Raw genomic sequence first — 16,195 nt, forward strand, 5'->3', positions numbered from 1 at the left:
TGAACTATATTCTTTCTCACTGAGGAAACTGGCAGTTAAGAATGTTGAATTATTGATAAAAGATTATAAGATTATAAAGAGGGGCAGCTAGGAGGCATAGTGAATTGAAAGCCATGCCTAGAGATATGAGTTCAAATTTGGCCTTAGATAATTCCTCCTTGTGTGACCTCTGGCAAATCACATAACCAGCAATGCCTGACTCCTACTGCTTTTCTCTCTTAGAGCCAAAATAACTTCTAAGATAGAAGTTAAGGGTTTAAATTTTTAAAAAAAGGTTAAAAAGCACAGGCTAGGTGCTACAGTACTAGAAAAGGGGAAATGACTCAGATTTTTAAAAAGAAAGTCTTGGATATGAGAGCTATAGGATAGTGACATTCAACTCAATTAATTTAATTAAATTCCTGATACAATTCTAGAATACTTTATTAAAGGGAAGTCTAATGAAAACCTAGATTAGGAATTAATGATCACAAGGAGTCAGCATGCTTTCATCAAGAACAAGTTATATCAGACTAAACCAATTACTTTTTTTAGGTTTGTTTTTGGAAAGGGTTAGTAGATTGGTATATTAGGAAAATGCTACACATATGGCCTATCTAGAATTTAACAAAGCATTTGACAATGTCTCATGCTATCATGGTGTGGGAAAAGAAGAGACAAATTAGATAATAGTATAAATATTAAGATTTGAAATTGATTGACTTAGTTTCTCGGCACTACACTTTGTGACAGAGATTGGAAAGCCACGGGACATCCAGAAGAGTGTTAATGGTCTGATAATCATGATCTATGAGTTTTGGCCAAATAATTAAGAATGTTTAGCTAGTACAAACAAAACTTAAGAAGGACATAACTTCCTTAATATATTTGAAAACTTGTCATGTGCAAGAGGGATTAGATATGTTCTTATTTGGCTTCAGAGGGCAGAACTGGGAACTTTGGGTAGAGGTTATAAAGAGACAAATTTAGGTTTGATTGAAGAAAAGGAGGCCATTAGTTATTAGGGCCATTCAAATTTGAATGAATGCTCTGGGAGGTGATAGGTTCCGCCTCACTGAAAGTCTTCAAGTAAAGGCAAGCTGGGTGTGTTACAGAGAGAAGTCTTGTTAAGGTCTGATTCATTGTATGATCATAGACATCAAATTGGAGGAAATGTTATTCAACTCCTACCCTCATTATTGTTCTGATGAGGAAAGAGATGTGGAAGGGCAGTTAGGTAGCGCAGTGTATAGAGCACTAGGCCTGGAGTAGGGAAGGTGGGTTCAAATTTGGCTTCAGACATCTGTGTGACCCTGGGCAAGACACAACCCTGCCAAAAAACTCATTCTTTTCTTTTTTAGACTGTTTTTCAATTGGTTATTGAAACAACTTTTGAGAATTGTTTTCTGACATTTTATGATTCAGATTCTCTCCCTCCCTTCCCCCTCACCCCAAGGTGGTAAATAATGATACAGGTTTATATCAATGCTTTCACACAATATATATTTCCATATTGCTTGTGCCATGACAGAAGATATATATCATACACACCATAAAAAACTCACAAAAAAAAGCAAATACAGTGTAAGATTCATGCTTTGATCTGCAGTCAGACTCCAATAGTTCCTTCTTTGGCTATGGATAGCATTGTTCATGATGAGTCTCTTGTGAATATCTTGGAAAGTTGTTTTGCTGATCACAGTTTAGCCTTTCACAGTTGATCATTGTACAATATTTATGTTATTATATATAATGCTCCCCTGGTTCTGCTTACTTTACTTTTCATAAATTCTTATGTCTTTCTGTATATTTCTGAACTCATCCTTTTTATCATTTCTTATGGTACAATAGTATTGCCATGTAGTCTTATAAATGAGGCTTAGTTCTTCATATATTTGAGATATTAGGCCTTTGTCAGAGACAATTGCTAAAAATATTTCCTACTAATTTGTTTTTTCCCTTCTACTCTGGGTTGGATTGATTCTGTTTGTACAGAAACTTGTAAATTTTATGTAATCAAAAATTTCCATTTCATTTTTCATGATGTTTTCTATGTCTTGTTTATCCATAAGAATTTCCCTTATTGATAAATTCTTATATTTGTGTTCATAGTATCCTTCTTTATTTCTACTTCAATTATCCATTTTTACTTTATTTTGGTGTGTCATATGAGATGTTGGTCTATGCCTAGTTTCTACCATGCTGTTTTCTAGTTTTTTCTGTGGTTTTCTCGAATAATGTGTTCTTCCCCTGACAGCTTGAATCTTTGGGTTTATTGAACACTAGATTACTATGGTCATTAACTACTGTGCATTGATTTCTTAGCCACTTTCATTGGCCCACAATTCTATTCATTAGCCAGTCCCTTATTATTTTGATTACTGCTTTATAATATAGTTTGAGATTGGGTATGACAAGACTACCTTACTTCATTCCCTCCTCACCCCCCATTAATTCCTTTGGTATTCTTGGCCTTTTGTTCTTCCAGATGAACTTTGGTATTTTTTCTTCATCTATGAAATAATTATGGGTAACTTGACTAGTATGATGCTGCACAGGTAAATTAATTAAGGTAGGATTGTCATTTTTATTATATTGCCTAAGCCTATCAATGAGCATCTACTTCTTTCCCAATGGTATAGGTCTGACTTTATTGTGTGAAAAGTGTTTTATAATTATGTTCATATAGTTGCTGGGTTTGTTTTGGTAGGTTTTAACCTCAAGTATTTTATATTAATCACAGTTACTTTAAATGGATTTTCTTTTTCTATCTCTTACTGTTGCGGTTTGTTGATGGTAAGGAGAAATACTAATGATTTATGTGGGTTTATTTTGTATACTGCAAGTTTGCTAGAGTAATTCATTATTTATATTAGTTTTTTGGTTGATTCTCTGGGGCTTAGTAACAATTCTAAAGAAATGAGATGTAGAATTTAAGTAATTTGCTCACAAACACACAGGTAGCAAATGACAGTGTCAGCATTTGAATCTAGTCCTCTAATATTCTTTAAGTCCAACATTCTTTCACTGTACCAATTCTGCTATCACACCATGGACCTTGTATCATATTGACTGAGATTGTGAGAGATGAAAAAAAAGTAAATATAATAAATTCATTTATTTTTTGTTGTTACAAGTTTGGCAAATCCTATTTCTCAGCATGTAATTTAGCCAGATATATCTTCGTTTTGTCAAAGTATTTTTAGCCTCTTTCTTTTTCATTAGCTATGAGAGTAGGATAGAGAAGTGGACGAAGTGCTGTGGTTGAAGTTCTGAAACACAGTTTTGAATACAGTCACTATGGCTTATATCTATGTGACGCTGGACAAGCCCTAGAAAACAAACTTTGAAGTTACAGGTATTACAATATCATGAAATTGCAGGTCCTTTCTGTATTTCATAACTACAAATAATTATAAAGAATTAGTTTGTTGATTTGATTTCAGAGGCTTTTTTTTTATTTCCTTCAGGAAAAAAAGTAATAAACTAGCAGACTAAACATACAGAGAAAGAATGATATTTCTGCCAACCCACCATAGGGTTTTTTATCCTGGTCATATCTGTGTGAGTTGGCTATAGCCCAAGGCTTCTGGCCCATTTTCTTCATACTATAAACCATATAATTTTCTGTCTCTTCTAGGTAGCTTGTGTGTGTTTCTTTGTGACTATCTTGCTTACAAATGAAGAATAAGGCAATAACAGTTTCTCCCATTATTAGTAATGCACAAGAACCAAGTACTTCCTTCAATGTGCTTATAATAGTTGTTTTTTTTCTCCAGTTTTGTAGGAGAATCAGGCTGACACAATTTCAGAAGAAGTATTAGGAGAATAAAAAAATGTGAAAAATTTTAAACTATGTTCTAGAATTCTTGAAAAAGTGGGATAAACTATCAGCTTAAACTTATCTGTCTGCCCTTCTCTCTGCCTGCCTCCCCTCTATGTATGGCCTCTTACATTTGTCTTTAAATATTTTGAGGACTTTAGACTCTAACTTCTCATTCTTTTTTCATTTGGTCATCAGGTATTCATTAGGTACTTACTGTATACCAGAAAAAAATATCAAAATTTTAATAAGAAAATTAAGAACCAGAACATTTCAGAAAAAAATAGGCAAATTAAGATTTCAGTCTTTTCATAATCCATCACTTTCCCTGTCTTTTTTAATCATATCTATTTTTCCTTTGGCTTTGGCAGAAATCATGATTGCCACTCCTGCCTTCTTTTTCTCATTTGAAGCCCAAAAGATTTTGCTCAAGCCCTTTACCTTAAACTTGTGTATGCCCACCCTCCTCATATGTATTTCTTGTAGACAACATATGGTAGGATTTTGGTTTCTCATCCACTCTGCTATTTGCTTCTGTTTTATGGGCGAGTTCATCCAATTCACATTCAGAGTTATAATTATTAGTTGTGTATTCCCCAACATTTTGGTATCCTCTCCTAGTTCTGCCCCTTCTTCTTAGGCTATTTCCTTTTAAACCAGTGATTAGTTTTAAACCAGTAACCCTTGTCCTCTCTGATTTACTTCCCTTTCTCTCCCCTCCCTTATTATTCCCCTCTTTTTATTTTTAAGGACTAATTGATTGCCTCTCCCTTCTTATAATAATATCCATCCCTTCCCTTTCCCATGCCCGCTTTGTATGTAATAGAATATCCTATTTTTCTTATTCATTCAAGTTTCTCTTGGTGTCCTCTACTATTCACCCCCCTCTTTCACACACCTCCCCACATCATCTTAGACCACTTAGTATTCCTACCTCTCCCTATGAATAATTATTCTAATTGCTATAGAGTGAATACTATAATAGTGAATAGAGTTCACTACAGCGAATTAATACATAACATTTCTCCACGTAGGAATACAAATAATTAGATCTTATTGAAGCCCTTAAAGAGGCAAATTTAAAACATATGAGTTTTCTTACTTTCCCCTCTGTTTCTTATTTACCTTTTCATGTTTCTCTTGATTTTTGTGGTTGGATATCGAACTTTTCATTTAGTCCTGGTCTTTTTTGTGCAAATACTTGGAAATCTTCTATCTTGTTGAATGCCCAAACTTTTCCCTGGAAGTATATAGTCAGTTTTGATGGGTAGGTGATCCTTGGTTGTAGACCCAGTTCTCTTGCCTTTCTGAATATCATATTCCAAGCCTTGTGGTCTTTTAGTATGGAGGCTGTCAGATCCTGTGTGATCCTGATTGTTGCTCCTTGATATCTGAATTGTCTCTTTCTGCCTCCTTGTAAAATGTTTTCTTTTACTTGGAAGCTCTTGAATTTGGCTATTATATTCCTGGGGGTTGTTTTTTCAGGGTCTTGTGTTGTTGTGAGGAAGATTAGATTAGTTATTAAGAATTAAGATGTACCTAGCAGGAAGGAGCTGGAGCTATGAATTCCAAGATGGAATGAAGAAGCAGGAAGAAGTGACTTGTGCTCTGAGAGGGACTCCATTAGGGGTTAGCAAAAACTGTGGTTAGCCCTGGGAGAACTCAGAGTAAAAGACACCCTGCATCCTGATTTTCCCTGGGATCCTGTGTGGTGGTGGCATGTAGCAAAGAGAACAAGATCTACAGTGCAGTTCCAAGGGAAGAAGAGAAATTTAGGATCTGGTGGACAGTATTTCAAGGGCACCCTCTCAACTTAGTACCTGAGACCACCTTGGCTCTTGGCATCCAGAGATCATCGGTAGATTACAGTGAGAACCCCAAAGACACATCAGCCCATAGCTGTGCTGCTCAAGCCTGGCAGGTCCAGGTCTGAGGCAGTCACCTAGAGACTCCATTATAGCTCCTTGGGCCCTGTCTGCTTAGGTCACTAAGTTAGTGTAGGGAAACCCTCCCCTTTCCCTTTGGTTTTGTCATTAGGTTTTAAGGTTTTAGTATAGACATCCCTATCCCACCTTGTAGTTAACATAATTAAACTTGTTATAACCTTTACCTTGTATGTTGGATTCAAAGCCTTGGGCCCAGGGATGGCAGTTGGTCAACAGACTATTTGTCAGTTAGGAGCAGCTTAGCTGCTCTGGTCTCCAACCTTGTCTAGTCTCTCCAACAACCCAGTGTGTATACCCACAATCATTTGGACTTATTATAACATCCTTGGTCTCTCCATTACCATTATTTATCTATTTTCTACAGTGTAGAGGGTGATCTATGGATCCTTTCAATGTCTACATTGCCCTCTTGTTATAGAACTTCAGGGCAGTTTTGCTGAAGAATTTCTTTTAGTATGGAGTCCAAATTTCTATTAATTTCTGCTTTTTTAGGAAACCAATGATTCTCAAATTGTCTCTTCTAGACCCGTTTTCTTGATCTGTCGATTTCTCATTGAGATATTTCATGTTTCTTCTATTTTATCAGTCTTTTGACTTTGTTTTATTTGTTCTTGCTGTCTTGTGAGATCACTGGCTTCTACTTGCCCAATTCTTGTCTTTAGAGACTGGTTTTCTGCTATAGGCTTTTGATTTTCCTTTTCAATTTGGTCTATCCTTTTTCCAGCTGTTTTTGATTTTGGTGCCCAATTTGCTTATCAATTCTTTTGATTTGGGGGCATCTTTTTCAAATTGCCCAATTCTAGCCTTTAGACACTGGTTTTCCTTTTGAATCTGGTCATTTCTGGTCTTCGATTTACTTGCCTCACTTTCTAATTGTGAAATTCTGCCTTTCAAACTGTTACTTTCTTGCCAGATCTCTTCCATCTTTCTCATTATCTCAGATTTGAACTCTTCAAGACCTTGTGACCCATTTTCATTTATTTGGGAAGGTTTGGATATGGTTACTTGTTTGTTTTCCTCTGCTGTTTGCTCTGTTGTCTAGATTTTTCCATGTAAAATTAGTTGAGTTTTAAAGGTTTCTTCTTGGTCTTTCTCTTCTGGGGTTCCTGAGTCTGGCTTGCCATTTTTAACCCAGCACTCTCTCATATTTATCCTAATGCCCTGGGTGTTTCTGCACTCTTTAGGCTCCTGAGGTCTCAGGTCTAGTCGTTCTCAGGGTCAAGCCTCCTGGTGGTCCCCTTGCTTGTTCTTCTGCCTGAAGCAACTTTAACAGTCTAAGGGCACTGCTTCCACAGTCTTGCACCCCTCTGCACTGGGTCCCCACTCAAAGTCCATGCCCTGAGCTCCGGATCCATGTCCACACTATGCTCAGGGTCTGTGTTCAAAGTCTGTGTGTTCTTTAGCCTCTTGGGGTATTAAGTCTTGCTGCTCTCAGGAGCAGGCCCTGGTGACCCCAGGTAGTTGCCAATGACTTAATGGGTTCCCTATCTGGCTGTAACTCTTTTGTGCTGGCTTTGGCACTGTAGGTGGTGTGTGGGGAGGGGGATTGCTCAGCTTGCATTTCAGTGAGAGCTGTTTCTCCCCTTTATAGCATGGGAATGCCCCGATTCCATGTACCTTCAATGCTGTGCCCTGTTGTGGGGTCCCTTCGTTCATCTGGATTTGTTTTTATGTCTTCTTGAGGAGTCCTATATATGTGGGTTAGGAGAAGTCAAGCAGCTGCTTTTTACTCTGCCGCCATCTTAACCCGGAAGCCTCTACTTGACTTTCAACCTAGTTAGATGACATTTCATCTTCCTGCGATAAAATTTCTTCTGCAAAATTCCAGCTCATCTGCCTCATCAGTATATGGATGTAATTGTTAGTTTTTGCAGGCTCAGCCTACAGATGTATACACAATTCTTGTATTCTAAAAGGCATTCAACATAGGTCTAGCAACAGACTGCATCTGTTTTCAAGGATCAATCCAGCTAAGTATGGAAGGAAAAGAAAGAATACATTCCTCTATAGGATGGCCACATGCGCAAAACATTTTTTGGAGTTAGAAACACATGAAACTACGAAAAATCCAGAAAAGTACATCATTCTTTTTTCTCCAGTGATATTGGCAGAGCAGAAGGGAAAAAGGCACATATAATTTCTTGATTGTAAGCAAGTTTTGATTTGCATATTGAAATCCTAAATCTAAGATACTTGTCAAATTACCCATGAGCTGACCTAAATCATACTACTCTTGACATTGAAGCATATGACCAATTAAATGTCTTTTAATGGACATTTCAAGGTTCTTGATAGCACTTACATTTCTTGATAGAGAGAGGTGATACAATTTCTAAAAGTACTTGACTCATAATTAAAATACATCTCAAGTCTAATAAGAATCCTTTTTAAAAAAACGCTGTGCTTATTTGAATAAATGGCAGTGACTTTGGATATTTTGTTATAAGATAATGTCTCTGGCAATCTTGGCAGTTTTGGGCAAGTTTTGACTTCAAATATGTCCGTGTCCATCAAATCCAAATTATTTAATTCAATAAATTTAATTCAACATTTATTAAGTGCTTGCAACATTTAAGTACCTGCTTTGTGCAAAGGCACCTAGGTGCTGCAGTGGATAGATTATAGGACCTGGAGTCAAGAAGACTCATCTTCCTAGTTCAAATCTGACCTCCGACACTTACTAGCTGTGTCATCTTGGACAAGCTACTTAACCTTGTTTACTTCTGCTTCCTCATCTGTAAAATGAGCTTGAGAAGGAAATGGGAAGCAATTCCAGTATCTTTGCCAAGAAAACCCCAAAGGAGGTTATGAAGAGTCAAATACAAGTGGAAAATTACTAGGCAACAATATGCATGGCATTAGATTAGATGTTAGGTATACAAAAACAAAGCAAAATATCACTTGCCCTCAAGGGGTTTACATTCTACTGGGAGAGATATCACTTATTTTAGGTCTATCAATAATCATTCAGAAAATTCTCCTTTTTGGAAAATAATAGGATGACAAGGTTGAATGCACACTGCATTGTTATAGATGAAAGCTAAGTGGTTGGTTCCATTCATAAATTGTCAGCCACACATGGTCTCAGTGATTTGTGCAGTTTACCTGAATTCAAAGCTCAGGGAAGGTATGGGTTAACCATAAACATCCTAACAGGAAAGTTATTCTTTAATAAAAGTGATAAACTTTCCTTTTATAACACACATGTGATTTGACATTGAAATAAATGCAGATGCTTCTTTGCTTGGTCTATTCCCTGTTGTGCTTTTCTAAAACACCTTCACATCTGGCCTGCCTCATTCCCGTGAAATGGCTTATTGTTTATGTCACACAAAGAGAACAGATTGATTTTACAGTGAGTAAGGAGGATGATGAATTATACGTTGGAGAAAAATCCTTGTCTGAGCGATCCAAACATTTGAAAATAAATGTTGCCTTTTGGAAAAAGTTTCTTAAGGTGCTCCCAAGACCCCTCTATTACATGATCATTGTTTAAGAGTTAAGTGTACAAAAATGAAAAGATAAATTTCATTCTCATAAATTTAGAAATCTTTCTTTTGAGTATATACCACTTAGCCAATACTGGTAAGCTAATGGTGGCCTCATTGTTGTAGTCATCCCCAAAGCCCCAGCTATAACTATAGACTTCAAATATTTTAGCTATGTCTCAGAATAAATCTTTCTTCCAATATCTTTCATTGTAGTTCGCTCTTCTTTTATGGACTCATTTTTTTATTAGAATCATTTGTGCCATGAATTATCTTCCTATGAGGCTGTGAGTTCTTCAAAAGTAAAAAACAACAGTAGAAATTCTTTTCACCAGGACTTGCCCGAAGCTTTGTGCAAAAAAAATTTAAAAACATTTCCATTCAGTTCCATTCAAAAGTCAAAGTAATAATCAGTGTGTATTATGTGCAAGACAGTGTGCTAGGCATTGACACAAAAAGACAAAACCAAACCAGTTTTTACTTCAAAAACCTTGCCAAAAGGACACAAATAAATAAATAATAATTTAAGGAGCTCAAAATCCTAAAAGCTAGTGTGATGAGGGATAACTTTCTGGAGGAGATGAGATTGAAGTTGAGCCTTCAAGACAGTTAAGAATATATGGAGCTAGCTCCAAGAAGGGAATGCATTACAGATGAGAAATACAGCTAGCGATCATGTGTGGAGACAGGATATCAACTATTGATTTCAAGTCATAATTGGCAGTCTATTTTAGCTAGATTAAATATTATATGATTAGAGATTACATTTCTTTGACTAGGTAAATTTTTTGATATTTTCTTTGTTAATTGAATTTTGCAAGATTGTTTCCTTTTTAAGGAAGCTCTTAATGTAAGACTCACAAATTAACTACCAAAACTATTCTGCACATGACAGCTAAAGTAATTTTCCATGCATATGTTATTTGATGATATTCCCATTATATTCTGAATAATTTTTAATAAGGGTTTCTATGTATTTATATCAAAATTATATATCATCTTGATGTTAGGATTGGAGTTGGTTTTTTTTGTCCTTGTATAGACTTAGTTCCTTTCACAAGTAGGTGCTCAATAAATACCACTTGAATTAAATGGATCATATACATATTTATGTTGATTACATTTCTCTTTTGTTATTTACATTTACATTAATAGCCATACCTTAATGTCCCTCTCTAAAGAATAGCCTCAATAGGTTCAACTGTCATCTGTACTACTTACTACCTATCTGAAAAAGGATAAATTACTAAGGCTCTGTGGGTTAACATTTTGCAATTTGTAATTCAAGTCAAATTCAGAAGAGGGAAGGAGGTTATATGAGAAATTTTGTGCAGGCAGAATCAAGAGAACTTAATGATTGATTGAACATAGTGGGGAAGACAGACTATGAAGTCAAAGATGATAATTAGGTTGGTAATTTAGGTGATTAGGAGAGTGGTGGTACCCTTCAAAATAACAAAAACATTAGGGAAAAGTGTGCTTTTGGAAAATCTAATGAGTTTGGTTTTGAAATTGTTGACTTTAAGATATCTATGGGTCATGTAGGAAGAAATCCAGAATTAGAAATGTGAATCTGGAGGTCAGCATAGAGATTAGGTCTAGACAAATATATTTGAGAATTATGTGCATAGAAATGATAACTGTGTTGATGGAAGAGGATGAGTTAACCAAACAAAATAGTATAAAAGAATAAGAGGACCCATAAGAAAGCTTTTGGGGATACTTTCCATTAGTTGGCATGACTTGACTGAAGAGCTAGTAGAGGAGAATGAAAAGAAGTTGTCAAACAGGTAGGAGAGAGCAATGTCATGAATACCTAGATTTATCCTAGAAAATAGAGTGATCAACAATGTCTAAATCTAAGAGAAGTCAAGAAAGATAGGGACTGAGAAAAGGGCATTGGATTTGGAAATTTAGAGTCCATTAGTTACTTTGGAGAAAGCCATTTCGTTGGAATAATGAAATTAGAAGCCATATTGCAAAGGGTTAAGAAGAAAATGAAAAGAGAAAAAGAGAAAGTGACCTTTTTTTGAGGACAAATATCATGAATACCTAAATAGAAGTTACCCAAGAGCATAAGGTGAACAAAGATTGTCAGTGACTGAAGGCACGTCAAGAAGGATGAAGATTGAGAAGAGGTCATCTGATTTATCAATTAAAAAACCACTGGTGGGGCAGCTGGGTAGCTCAGTGGATTGAGAGTCAGGCCTAGAGATGGGAGGTGCTAGGTTCAAATTGGCCTCAGACATTTCCCAGCTTTGTGACCCTGGGAAAGTCACTTGACCCCCATTGCCCACCCTTACCACTCTTCCACGTAGGGGCCAATACACAGAAGTTAAGGTTTTAAAAATAAAAATTAAAAAAAAACAAACAAACACTGGTAGCTTTGGAAATAAGCACTGAATAATGAGTTTCAGTTGAATGATGAGATCAGAAGCCAGCCTACAAAGTTAAGAAGAGAGTGAAAATATAGGAAGTGGAATTGAAGATTGCTTTCTCAAGAAGCTTAGCCATGAAGTGAAGCTATTGCCAGCAAGAATGGATCAATCAATTAGGAATTTTTGAGGGTTTTAAAATATGGGGATTTATGTAAGTGTCCTCTTAAGTCTCTTTCCCACTTTGGGTTCTATTCTTTGTAAAATACCATGTTCTCTTCAGTGCTTAATGAATACTAATTTTTGAATCAACATGACTAATTTATTTTTAAAGCTAGCTTCTTCACAGAAGGTTTTCTTTGCCATTATCTGTTGATAAGTGTATGCAAAGGTCAAGGAATCTAGTTTCACTTTCTTGGTCACTCAGTATATAGACTTTCTTTATTAAAAAGGTTAGCATCAATCTCTTTTTCATCTGTGTTTACACAACAATGAAGTGAATTGAAAGAAAAACAACTACCAAGGAACTCAATTAATATAAATGACAAGTCTGGATAATTTAAATCCTCCATCCTATTTTCCTTAAGATCAGTAGCAGTATTTTTTTAAGTTGAATTATATGGTTAATTGCATCAAACTGCCACTAAAATTAATCTGCGTAGAGATAGCTTTAATGTTGTGGATTTTTCACTTTAGGGATTAAAAAAAAAAATCTAACAAGTCCACTCAATACTGTTTAGGTTTACAGACCATTCAGCACTATAGACTAATGATTACATGCACAGGGTAATAAAAGTACTCAGGATCCTTTAAAGCAAAGTCTAAAATCAGTTAAGTTTAGTACAATTCAGAAAATGGGCACAGTATGGTGCAAAAGATTCCTTAGTAGATATCAGACGGATGCAGTTGGGGAGATGGAGAATGAGGTGTATGAAATTAATTTAGCCAACTGTCTGGAAACCTAACATGACAAAAGTGATAAGATTTAAATATCCAGGCTCTTCTGTATTACCAGTCAGTACAAATTCAAGTTATATAATTTAAATGTTGAAAGGATACAGTTCTGGGCATGAGGAAACATGAAATTTTATTCGATACAAAAACTGAAATAGCCAGAAAAATAGATAATCTTGAATAATAATTGTTTGTAAACTACACCAACAAAACAATTCAAAAGGCATGTTTTGAGTTTAAGGCATTGTAAAATTCTTTCCCTCTCATACATTTTGTGCTTTCTTTAATAAACTGGAAATTCATGCTGGGCCTTATCTGCAATAGTGGGTGGTCATTCATTTCACAATCCACTAATTTTCATGATTATTCAGCACTTTACATTACCTGAGACTGTGTTTTGTCTTGACCACACCAACCTAACCTATATTTTCAGATCAACTAATGCATATTTAGAATCACTGATTCTACTGGGGATAGCAGGATCTTGGGGTTTGCCTTTAGTCTTTCTAGAAATGAATACAAGCTGACAGGAAGCCACAAGGATTTCAAATATGCTAATGATATATAGGATTCCTTTGGCTACATATCAGTGAATTGTTAAACCATCACAACATACATCATATCAAAAAGATGCCTAATGCTGAAATATCTTCCCCAAATGTCAAGAAAAAGTTTTTTGTGTTGGGTCCAGTTATTCTTTGCCTTTAAAAAAGAAAAAAAAAGTCATAGAAATGCTTTGGAAATATTAAGAGACTTGGAAAGAAGGATGGGAATATTGAATATTCAGTCTGCTATCCATCTCAGCTAAATAACTCCTGTTTGAGTACTTTCTTTGCTGCATATACACATTTTCATGATTCCAGGGAGTATATTTATTTTGGGGTCTTTTCAAAAGAATTTCTTTGCAATGAAATTACCTTCTTTCTTACTGACAAGACAAACTCTACTGGGGTAGGTTGTGTACTTGTGCAAAGTCATGTGGGTTGGCTGCATGTAGTTGAAGGTATCTGGAATCTCTTTTACCGGGGGAAGCGAAGGCTAGAGATTTGCTTGAGTTCAGGGGTTCTGAGCTCCAACAATGAATGGGTTCTAGACAATGAATGGATGTTTACACTAAATATGGTAATAATATGGCGAGTCCCCTTGGAATGGAGAGTTACTAGAATGCCTAAGGAGGGGCAAATTATCCCTGGTTAGAAAAAATAGAGAAAGCTAAAGCTGTCAGAAGAACCATTCAGATCATCTATGAGTAATTGTTGCACTTCCAGCCTAGCTGAAATAAGTCTCAAAAAAGAAATAAAAATAAAAAATGTGAACTGTATTTTTCATACACCTGATATATAGTCACATGTTTTTATGTGATTTTTCTTTATACAGGAAAAAGCTCCCTTTGCATAAAGAGATCAGAGCAGTAAAAATATGGAAGTAATTTATTTACACTTGTAAACATGAGTTTTGAGAGGCAACTTTTTATATTTTTACATCCGGAATCTAAGTATAGATCTTTACACCTTAGTAAATGAATTTTACGAGTTTCAATTCATCTGTGTAGTTCTTTATTTTTAAAAATGTAATGGTTTAGATCATATTTTTCTGCATAATTTGAAGTTATATGTGGATTACAATGGACATTTGTGGTTGATTCTAATGGGAGCTGGCTCCTTTATCATCTCAAACTCAAAATATGTAGAATTAAAATAATCACATTTTCTTTCCTAGTTATGTCAGTATTAACATAATTCTTTTAGCTTCAATTTTATTCCACTTTTCACTATTTCACTTTTTCAATAATTTCCTCTTTTCTCTTCTGATTTCCATTGTCCCAGTCCAGGTTCTCTATATATTTTTTCCTTACCTACTGAAACAATTTCTTACCTGGTTCCAAATCACATTCTGTCCTCTTTTTAGCATCTCACTCATGTTTCTGAGAGACTAGTTTTCCTAAAATGACATAATGATGATCATGATAGAGATTGTGCCTATTATTGAATTGCATCAAAAACTCCCTCTTGAGGAAACATCTATCAATAAATTTTAGTACCTTTCTTGCATCTTTAGACTTTGAATGTGACCTAGAGAAAAGAGATTAAATGATTTGCCATACAATTCACTAAATGATTGCCCAGAATCACTTACTCAATATGTATCAAAAGTTGGACTTGAACCTCTAATCTTCCTGGCAGGATCTTCAACCACTCATCTATTCTGTGTCTCTTAAAATAATGATAGCTAACTATAACATTTGTAAAGTACTTAGCTCAATGCTTGTCTCATATTTGACAATTAATAAGTTGATTTAAAAATATATATTACATGTAGAAAAAATTTTAACATATTTTCTTTTTTTTTAAACCCTTACCTTCTGTCTTGGAGCCAATACACAGTATTGGCTCCAAGGCAGAAGAGTGGTAAGGGTAGGCTAGGCAATGGGGGTCAAGTGACTTGCCCAGGGTCACACAGCTAGGAAGTGTCTGAGGTCAGATTTGAACCTAGGACCTCCCGTCTCTAGGCCTGACTCTCAATCCACTAAGCTACCCAGCTGCCCCCTTAACATATTTTCTGATTATCATGCAATATTTCTGTTATATAAAATGTTCTCCTATTTTTGCTTACTCAACTGTGTATCAGTTCATATAAGTCTTTCCAGGTTTTTAAATGATCTTGTTCATCATTTTTTAAGACATAATAATATACCATTACAACTATATACCATAATTTGTTCAGCCACTCCTCAATTTATGGTCATCCCTTCAGGTTCCAAAAAGAACTGAATATTTTTGTCCATTTAGATCCTTTTCATTTTTCTTTAATCTCCTTGGGATATAGACCTAGTAGTGCTGAGTCAAAGGGTATGCATGCCTTCAGGCATGTTTCAAGATTGCTCTCCAGAAAGATTATATCAGTTTACACCTCCACTAATAGTGTATTAGTATCCTAATTTTCCCATAGACATTCAAATATTTATCATTTTCTTTTTGGGTTCTATTAGCCAATCAGATAATTTTGAGGTGGTACTTCGGAGTTGTTTTAATTTGAATTTCTATAATCAGTAATAATTTGGAGTATTTTTTTCTGTTAACTAAAGATAGTTTTAATTTCTTTATCTGAAAACTCCCTATTCATATCAATTATAAAATGTCTTGTAATCTTATAAATTTGATTCTGTTCTGTTATAAATATAGCCTGATGTTATGAGGAGCTGAAGCTGAGTGTGTGTAGGTAAAACCTAAGTATAACACCTAAATTGTGTAAGTTAAGTTTTGCAAGGATTTGCAAGAAGCCATGCCTGTGGGCAGGGTTTGTGGTTGGACACTTGGAATCTTGGGAAATTCCTGATGCCATCCTCGGGCATGAGACCAATCGTCAGTTGGCCTGTGCCCTATAAAAGGGAGGCAGAGACTGGACCCAGAGACTCATTTTGGAGCCAGGGATTCAGGATGGTTGAGGTTAATCAACTCTGGGTGGAGGGAGGAGGAACATGGGTTTAGGTTACTTAGGTAGGCTTATCTATCTTTGCTGACCAATAGCAACATCTCGTTGACAAACCTAACAATCTCTTGGGGAACAAAAATATATTTCAACCAACTAAACATCACCATCTAGCCCAGGGTTTGTGAGCCCTGCGTCAGC

This window comes from Gracilinanus agilis, chromosome 1 (assembly GCF_016433145.1).
Source record: "Gracilinanus agilis isolate LMUSP501 chromosome 1, AgileGrace, whole genome shotgun sequence".
Taxonomy (NCBI): domain Eukaryota; kingdom Metazoa; phylum Chordata; class Mammalia; order Didelphimorphia; family Didelphidae; genus Gracilinanus; species Gracilinanus agilis.